The sequence below is a fragment of the Cibotium barometz genome, chromosome 4 (genome assembly GCF_041138505.1).
Source record: "Cibotium barometz isolate CiBa-2024 chromosome 4, ASM4113850v1, whole genome shotgun sequence".
Taxonomy (NCBI): Eukaryota; Viridiplantae; Streptophyta; class Polypodiopsida; order Cyatheales; family Cibotiaceae; genus Cibotium; species Cibotium barometz.
The window spans coordinates 23,743,453-23,753,397 of NC_141049.1; positions in this window are offsets into that span (position 1 = coordinate 23,743,453).

Here is a 9,945-nt window from a genome sequence, read left to right on the forward strand (position 1 = left end):
TAATATGTAATAGAAAAGGAAGATAGATACGGTTGTAACTTTGAAACATTTCCCATCAAACGTAGAGAATACACTTAAATGGTAAAACTCAAATGTCACTTATCATGATGCTACACAACCTTCCAAATCAAATAAATAAAGCCTATAACCCGGGTTTAATTTCTAGAAACTTAAGAAGCCTAGATTTGATCCATGAACAAAAAGAAATGTCTCAGAAAGAAAGGAAAAGTGAAACAGCATTTTTTTACATGAAAAACGTGAACATTTGCATAATAATTGTACACAATTATGATTTCCTGAGGCATTCCATCCCAGTTTAATTCTTAATACACTTTTGTGTAAAAAGTTATGTACATAAAAACCTCTGCTTTGTGCTCTGTCAAACAGCACGCCCAATTTCTTGACCTTGTCCTGCCCTAAGAGAAATAAAAAAAGAATAAATTAGTATAGAAACCCAATTTAAGAAAACATCACCACCTAAATTAATGCAATAAACTGCTAAAACCATACATAATTTTAGGTTGTAGCATTATATGGTAGTGATGTGTCTGATCACACTTAGGACCGCCGGGGTACTTTTTCCCTCACTAGGAGGTTTTTTCCCCCGTGCGTATGTACACCCTCTTATCTACTCATTTTCGGGTGTACTTATCTTTTGTATCTGGCACACATTTGTTCATTCTAATCTAGTGAGTTTGTGTTCTCAAGCTTCTCTATCTTGTGTGTGTGCATTGTTGCAACCCTAACCCTAATTCGAACAATTGGTATCAAAGCTAGCTTCCTTGACACTTGATCTAGTAGTCCCCTCCTCACAACCCTATTTTTCTATCTCCGATTGAGATACCCTCTTGAAGAAGATGGTGTATATTGTAGTGTGCTGTATGCATTTTCGGGATCCGCGATGCGATTCCGGCGCGTTTTGGGCACCGCAAGGTTTCTACAGAAAGCTTACATGGACGTGGCCCTACAAGATAAGAGCGATGGATGGAGCAAGGACATAGCTGTTGTTGCCGGACGAGACAGTGACGGTGGCGGTGTGCTTGGAGGAGAGCCAAGTGCCCGGCAAGCTAAAGCCCCGCTTCTTCTTGAAGAAGGGTAAAGCTTTAGCCAAGGCCTCTGCAGAGGGGGGAGGCACGAACTGTGCCATCCTCATCACAGGCCACGCGTGTTCATAGCCTTCGAGGTCGCTGTTTGATTCGCCATAGCCACTCCGAGAAGAAGACGAATGCTTACGCGCAGGGGAGAAGTGTATTCACTGTTGGTATGCCCTCTCGTGATTCAAAAAATTAAAATTAAAATTAAACAATATATTTTTTAAAAACTATAAGTATTGTAATTCTAAAAGAAAATACTATAAATTGTAGTACTCAACCCGCACGTTAATACAGTATGTAAAAGACATTAAACTATAAATTATATAACTAATATCTATTACATATTAAATAAAAACTCCAACCTGTTGAGAATTCACCGCCGTGACATGCTAGGAGATACTTTAGCCAAAACAGGAAAGCCCTCGGTCTCCATCTTAAACTGTAAAAGACATTAAACTGTAAAAGACATTAAACTGTAAAATGTATAACTAATATCTATTACATATTAATTAAAAACTCCAACCTATTGAGAATTCACCCTGACATGCTGGGAGATACTTTAGCCAAAACAGGAAAGCCCTCGGTCTCCATCTTTCTGTCTTTCTCTCTCTTAGCATGCACATACAAATATGAAGTTCACAATAATAAACTTACCCTTCAGCAACACGGCAATAGCATAACCCCAGGAGCAGCCATGCGCAGTGGTTATCTGGTCCTCCTCATCATACATGATGCTCTCTTGAGAGAGACTCTTGGGAACCTGAGCGTGGGTGGTTGCGCTGTTGCTAGAAGGCGCTACTTGATCTATCTCGCCAATCAAGAAGCAGAAGCCGTTGGAGTCCGTTGTTCAGTAGTATTGCCCGCCCTTCGAGGAAGACGATGCGCCAATCAAGAACGTTGTGAGGTGAAAACAAGAAAAAAGACCATGCCTCTATAGCCCTTCACCTCCCAACCTTTGAAAAACTAACACGAACGGGGGCACCACCAGCCACCGGCTGGAACACTTCTCACAGTTCACCACCCACCCACACCAGAAAGATAGCTCAAAACCACGATAGACAAATGATCATCCAGCAAAAACATACACAGCACCATCCACACCATAAAACTTTGGGAAATCTAGTCCCGTCTTCACCACACTTCAAACAAACTCAGCAATTACACCAAAAACCGACTCTGGCTTGGATTTACTGCCAAGGGAATTCACCCTTGCATCTGACAACCAAGCCTCTCTCCCGGTCTCCGCTCTACACTCTCTGCCTGCTGTGCAGAGCAGTCGCCACCCACATAATAACCAGCCACTTCTCTCTTCAGAGGGCGCCCCACCAGCAACCCTCGACTTCAGCAGCTCTCTCTCTCTGTGTCACGACCAGCAGCAACCCCAACACAAGAGCCTCTGCAGCTCTCTCAGCTCGTCAGCCCCTACATACCTTTTAAAGAAACATTCCTTCAGCTAGAAGGCGGCCACTCTCCAGCCACCACCAACTTCAAGCTTCCCTCTGCTCTTTTGCGCTCCAGCCACGCTGTCCACCAACCCTGTCCACCAAAGCGCTTCACCAAGGCGACTTCACCTCTGTCGCTACTAGCCTCCAGCCACTGTACGTCGACGTCTCCCAGTCACCCGCAGCCGCTAGCTCTAACACGTCGCCCAGGTGCAGCTCCCTTCGCTAGACCGCTTCTCCGGCGGCCCTCTCACCAGTCAGTCGGCGTTGCCAGCCATCTCCAGCACCTGCAGCCCTGCACAAGGTCACCAAGGCAGCTCCCTAGCTCTCGCCTGGCCCTCTGTCGTCAGCAGCACCTACGCCAAGCTCTCGTCTGGCCTCTGCAGCGCACTCTCTGCTGGCTCTCCTTCTACAAGGCGGCAGCTCCCTTCGCGTTTGTCTCTGCAGAATGACCAGAGCCACCCTCTAACAAGGCAACCACTACCTTTTACCTTACGACCCGACTCCACTCTTCGCCAACCTTCCAAATGATGTGCTGGCGAATACGTTGGCAAATAAGCAAGCCTCCATGTGGCTTTTGTTTTGTTGGCCACGTTGATTATTTTTTTTTAATTTTTCCTAAGGCCTAGAAGATGGCCACAATCACGCTCCTTTTCATCCAATGCAATGCGACATTGGCCCCTTCAACTTTTAATTGCCCATGCTTCCATGTATACCTTCAAATACAATCTGCCAGTACCCATTTATTTCTTGGACGCGTACACACTCAAGCAACCGAGTGGTTGATGTCATCTCCAGTAGACCTCCAGTAGACCACGCTTCGAACAAACCTATACAAGCCCAAAACCAAACCGTCCACCCTGTACATCTGCCAAGGCATTCCTAGGCCAAGTCTTCACACATGCCATGCATCCATATGTACACAAGCCCAAAACACCTTTCAGAAAAACGCCTAACATACTTTGCCAACCCCCCATCTGCTAGAGCATTCATGCTCAGCAGCAAAAAGATAAAGTCCAATAGCTTCCACAATAGTGAATGCTTATGAGCCAGGTAATCAAAGGCCCAAGGATTTGGGTTGCAAAATGTTAATGCATATGCTTTTAACTGTGGTTGTGCAGTGGGGAAGTGGTGCCCAAGTATGTTTGGAATTGACCCAAGAAGAAGATGTGGATGAGGGTTATGCAGACCCAGTTCTCCCTTGACACTTGATCTAGTAGTCCCCTCCTCACGACCCTATTTTTCTGTCTCCGATTGAGATACCCTCTTAGGAGAAGAAGGTGTATATTGTAGTGTGCTGTATGCATTTTCGGGGTCCGCGATGCGATTCGGGCGCATTTTGGGCACCGCAAGGTTTCAGCATAAAGCTTACATGGACGTGGCCCTGCAAGATAAGAGCGATGGATGGAGTAGTGACATAGCTGTTGCTGGAGGAGACAGTGACGGTGGCGGTGTGCTTGGAGCCTGGCAAGCTAGAGCCCCGCTTCTTGTTGAAGAAGGGTAAAGCTTTAGCCAAGGCCTTTGCAGAGGGGGGAGGCACGAACTGTGCCATCCTCACAGGCCACGATGTGTTCATAGCCTTCGAGGTCGCTGCCTGATTCACTATAGCCATTGAGAGAAGAACACGAACGCTTACGCGCAGGGGAGAAGTGTGTTCACTATTGGTACGCCCTCTTGTAATTAAAAAAATTAAGATTAAAATTAAACAATATATTTTTTAAAAACTATAAGTATTGTAATTCTAAAAGAAAATACTATAAATTGTAGTACTCAACCCGCGCGTTAATACGGTATGTAAAAGACATTAAATTGTAAATTGTATAACTAATATCTACTACATATTAAATAAAAACTCCAACCTGTTGAGAATTCACCGACGTGACATGCTGGGAGATACTTTAGCCAAAACAGGAAAGCCCTCGGTCTCCATCTTAAACTGTAAAAGACATTAAATTGTAAAATGTATAACTAATATCTACTATTACATATTAATTAAAAACTCCAACCTGTTGAGAATTCACTGTGACATGCTAGGAGATACTTTAGCCAAAACAGGAAAGCCCTCGGTCTCCATCTTTCTGTCTCTCTCTCTTAGCATGCACATACAAATATGAAGTTCACAATAATAAACTTACCCTTCAGCAACGTGGCAATAGCACAACCCCAGGAGTAGCCATGCACAGTGGTTATCTGGTCCTCCTCATACATGATGCTCTCTTGAGCGAGACTCTTGGGAACCTGAGCGTGGGTGGTTGCGCTGTTGCTAGAAGGCGCTACTTGATCTATCTCGCCAATCAAGAAGCAGAAGCCGTTGGAGTCTGTTGTTGCTGCAGTATTGCCCGCCCTTTGAGGAAGACGATGCGCCAATCAAGAACGTGATCTACACATGGCAGCAGCATGCAATTGTCTTTCACCACGCTTTCTTGTTTTTGCTAAAGTATCTCCCAAAATGCCACATAGGCGATGTTTTGTTTGTCAATAATATGTAATAGAAAAAGAAGATAGATACGGTTGTAACTTTGAAACATTTCCCATCAAACGTAGAGAATACACTTAAATGGTAAAACTCAAATGTCACTTATCATGATGCTACACAACCTTCCAAATCAAATAAATAAAGCCTATAACCCGGGTTTAATTTCTAGAAACTTAAGAAGCCTAGATTTGATCCATGAACAAAAAGAAATGTCTCAAAAAGAAAAGAAAAGTGAAACAACATTTTTTTACCATGAAAAACATGAACGTTTGCATAATAACTGTACACAATTATGATTTCTCGAGGCATTCCAATCCAGTTTAATTCTTAATACGCTTTTGTGTAAAAATTTATGTACATAAAAACCTTCTGCTTTGTGCTTTGTCAGAGCACGCCCAATTTCTTGACCTTGTCTTGCCCCAAGAGAAATAAAAAAAGAACAAATTAGTATAGAAACCCAATTTAAGAAAACATCACCACCTAAATTAATGCAATAAACTGCTAAAACCATACATAATTTTAGGTTGTAGCATTATATGGTAGTGATGTGTCTTATCACACTTAGGACTACTGGGGTACTTTTTCCCTCACTAGGAGGTTTTTTTCCCCGTGCGTATGTACACCCTCTTATCTACTCATTTTCGGGTGTACTTATCTTTTGTATCTGGCACACATTTGTTCATTCTAATCTAGTGAGTTTGTGTTCTCTCAAGCTTCTCTATCTTGTGTGATGCATTGTTGTAACCCTAACCCTAATTCTAACAATTGGTATCAGAGCTAGCTTCCTTGACACTTGATCTAGTAGTCCCCTCCTCAACAGGACCCTATTTTTCTGTCTCCGATTGAGATACCCTCTTAGGAGAAGAAGGTGTATATTGTAGTGTGGTGTATGCATTTTTGGGGTCCGCGATGCGATTCGGGCACGTTTTGGGCACCGCAAGGTTTCTGCAGACGTTTTGGAGAGGCATCATTTTGGATTGGTTCTGCTCCATTTTGGGAGTTTGGGCTATGTAGCGGCAAAGATTTGGTGTGCAGTAGCATCTACAATGTCTTCAACAACATCGACCATCATACTTTTGGTTAGTAACACTCTATTCTCTACTCTGTGTTAATTTTCATACACTTTGTAGGTGATTCAGTCAGTTGTGGCAGCCATCCAAGGTTGCATTCAGTGAATACTGAGTACTTGTAGTGTGTTGAAAGATTTTGCATTTGGTAGAAAGTCATGGTGGCTAGCAGTAATGATGTTTTCAACATGTTGTCTGTTTGAGGACAAACTTGATAGGACTAACTACCCATTGTGGTCCTATATGAGAGGCATGTATTGGTTGCTAAAGGCCTTTGGAATGCGGTTAGTGGTAGTGAAACACCTCCTATTTCACAATTACCAGTGCAACCAGGTGTTGCAAGTACATTTGAAGTAGAATCTGATACAGATGTGGCTCCTCTACATGCACCACCAGTACCTCCCACTGTTGTTCAAACGAGATGGGATGGAAAAGATGCACAGGCACATGCATTGCTTGCACTTTCTGTGAAGAGAAGCATTATTCCTCATATTCTATCATGTAAGACTTCAAAACTGGCATGGGATGCACTTGCTACATTACACTAGGTGCGCAATGAAGTACGTGTTGCATATTTGCGCAAACAGTTGGAGTTTGAGCACATGAATGAGGGAGACTCAATGGACAGCTTCTTGACCAAGATCAACGATTTTAAGGAGCAGGTTGCTAGTGTGGATGAGATATATCTTGATAATACATTGGTGCCCACAATTTTCAATGCATTGCCGGATTCTTATCAGAGTTTTGCCTCTACCCTTAGACTCATGATGAAGGGAAATCCAAATGCCCTTACATTTGATGAGCTGGTTCTAGTACTCTTGCAAGAAGAGCAATCTAGGCAAAATAGATCTAATATGCGAGTTGGTGACCAAGCAAAGGTAAAGCTTCTTTGCATGGTGGCTATAAGCCAAAATCAGAATCCTCAGGTAAGGATGCAGAGAAAGAAGGTGATAAGCCTAAAAAGAAGGGCAAGTGTCACTATTGCAGGAAACCAGGGCACTACATACACGAGTGCAAGAAAAGACTAGAGAAGGAGAAAAAAAAAGAATCGGGCATGGCTGTGGGCTGATGCCCATGCCCGATGCATCTGCACCAAGTGCAGAGAAGAAGGAATCTGCAAGTTTTGCTCAAGATGATTGGGCATGGATTGTACATTGTAGTTATGACCCTTCTGTTCATGATGTATGCATGTCAGTGGCAGAATCGGATGCTTGGTACTTTGACAGTGGTGCTAGTAAGCACATTACTTTACAAAAAGGTTTGTTCTCATCTCTAGAATCTGTCCCAAGTGCAGGAATCGTCACATGTGCAAATGGTTCCTTATATCCTGTCAAAGGAGTTGGTAGATTTGTGCTCTCACTACTGCAAATGGGGGCGCATTTACTCTTTCAAAAGTTTTATATGTGCCAGGCATTAAGAAGAACTTGCTATTAGTTTCAGCCTTAGCCTTGTCAGGCTGAAATTTATGGATGACGACGACAGATGTACAGTTTAGGATAGAAATGATGATTATTCTATCATTGCCTCAGGTACCTTGTTTCATGGCCTATACAAGATGGATGTGTTTGAGAAGTTGCAGAAGCAGGATTCTCACTCAGTCTCTACGATTCGTGCAATGAGTGATGCAGAATTATAGCATTTACGATTTGGCCATCTGAATTATGGCAGTTTGTTACACTTTCAAAGGCATGATATGGTGTCTGAGTTGCTAACTCTTGAGACCCCTACTAGACATGTATGTGAGGGGTGTATTCTTGGCATCGGGCATCATTTCCAAAGGATGGATCTATGAGAGCTGTTAAGAAATTATAGCTTATACATAGTCATGTATGCGGTCCTATGAGGACACCATCTATTGGGGGATATCTCTACTTCGTCACTTTTATTGATGATGATTACTCCAGAGATAGCTGGCTGTATCCATTAAAGCACAAGTCAGAGGTTTTTATGTGCTTTAGGCACTTCGTTTCCATGGCTGAAAATGCATGTGAATGTAAAGTTGGCACTTTTAGTTCAGATCGAGGGGGGGAGTATATGTCCAAGGAATTTCATGCAGCTAAAAAAGGCATAAGGCATCAATGTATAGTGCCATACACACCTCAGCAAAATGGTGTGGTTGAGAGGAAGAACATGTCTCTCATGGAGATGGCACGATGTATGGTGAAAGCCCAAGATTTACCTCATGGTTTTTGGTTAGAGGCAACTATGTGCACAAACTATGGGTGTTGAACAAATGCCCTACCAAGGCCTTGTAGTCTAAAACTCCTTATGAAGCTTGGCATGGCAGGAAGCCTTCTATGGCTCATTTGCGTGTTTTTGGTTGTCTTGCTTATGCTCTTGTGCCTAAGCAACAACGCAATAAGCTTGATGATAAGGCAGTTAAATGCATATTTGTGGGATACAGTTCAGAAAGCAAGGGATATAGACTCTACCATCTGGCCTCAAAGCAGATTTTGGTAAGTAGAGATGTTGTTTTTGTCAAAAACTCAGTTCAGCCCATGCTTTCATGCAAAAAATAGCATAATGTATGCTCATAGGACATGTTTGATTCGCTCCTACCTTTGTTCAATGGAGGGCAGCCATATGTAGAGAGCATGGTATGAGAAGATTTGGTTGCAAATGATTTTTGCAACAACAGTCCAACAGAGAGTACCCTCTATGTGAAGAGAAGTAAGGACACATTTTTGGTCATCGTTCTATACGTTGATGACATGTTGCTCATGAGACCGATTTGAGTCTTTAAGGCTGATTTGCAGTCATTGTTTGAGATGTCAGATTTGGAGCCCTTGCATTACTATTTGGGGATTCAGTTTATGCAACACAATGATGGCTACAGATATGTAGTCTAACTATATTCTGAAGAGTTTTAATCTTGAAGACTGTAAACCTATGACTACAGCTATGGAAACAAGTACTTGACTTAGTCTTCAAGATGCAGGAGACTCTTTTGATGCTAGTTTGTATCAGCAAGCTGTTGGATCCCTTCTTTATGTATGCACTACACGAGGCCAGATATACAGTATGCGGTCTCATAATTGAGCAGATTTATGCATAGCCTAGGTACGAAGCATTGGCATGTTGTCAAGCGGGTTTTCTGCTATTTGCAGGGCACTCAGTATTTTGGATTGTTTTATCCAAAGGGGGGTGAGTCACAGCTCCATGCTTTTAGTGATTCAGATTGGGCTAGATGTTATGACACACGAGTGCCCACTAGTGGGTTTTGCTTTCACCTTGGTGATTCATGTATATCATGGCTCAACAAGAAGCAGCCTACAGTGGCCACTTCCAGCTGTGAAGCTGAGTACATGACAGTTTTTACAGCTACAGTTGAGTGTGTGTGGCTTAGACGTCTTATGGTGGCTGATTTGGGTGTTGGACAGTCATCTAGCACTACAATTTTCACTAATAGAGCCAAAGCGCACTAGCAATTGTGAGGAACCCAGTGTTTCATGCTCGCACTATAAGCACATTGAGGTGCATTACCACTTTGTCAGGGAAAGACTCTCTGCAAAGCAGAGATCAGCTTGGTCTATGTGCCTACACATGACAACATGGTAGATTTATTCACGACGAAGGCTCTTCCTCGTGAAAAGTTTGAAGTTTTTTGTAAAGCTTTGGGCTTACTACCTTTTCAGGATTGATCGGCCATACCCTGTACATGTTCACATTATCACTCTAGGGGGGATTTGTAGCATTATATGGTAGTGATGTGTGTGAACACATTTAGAACCGCCTCGAGGCACTTTTTCTCTCACTAGGAGGTTTTTTCCCCCGTGCATATGTACACCCTCTTATCTACTCATTTTGGGGTGTGCACTTATCTTTTGTATTTGGCACACATTTGTTCATTCTAATCTAGTGAGTTT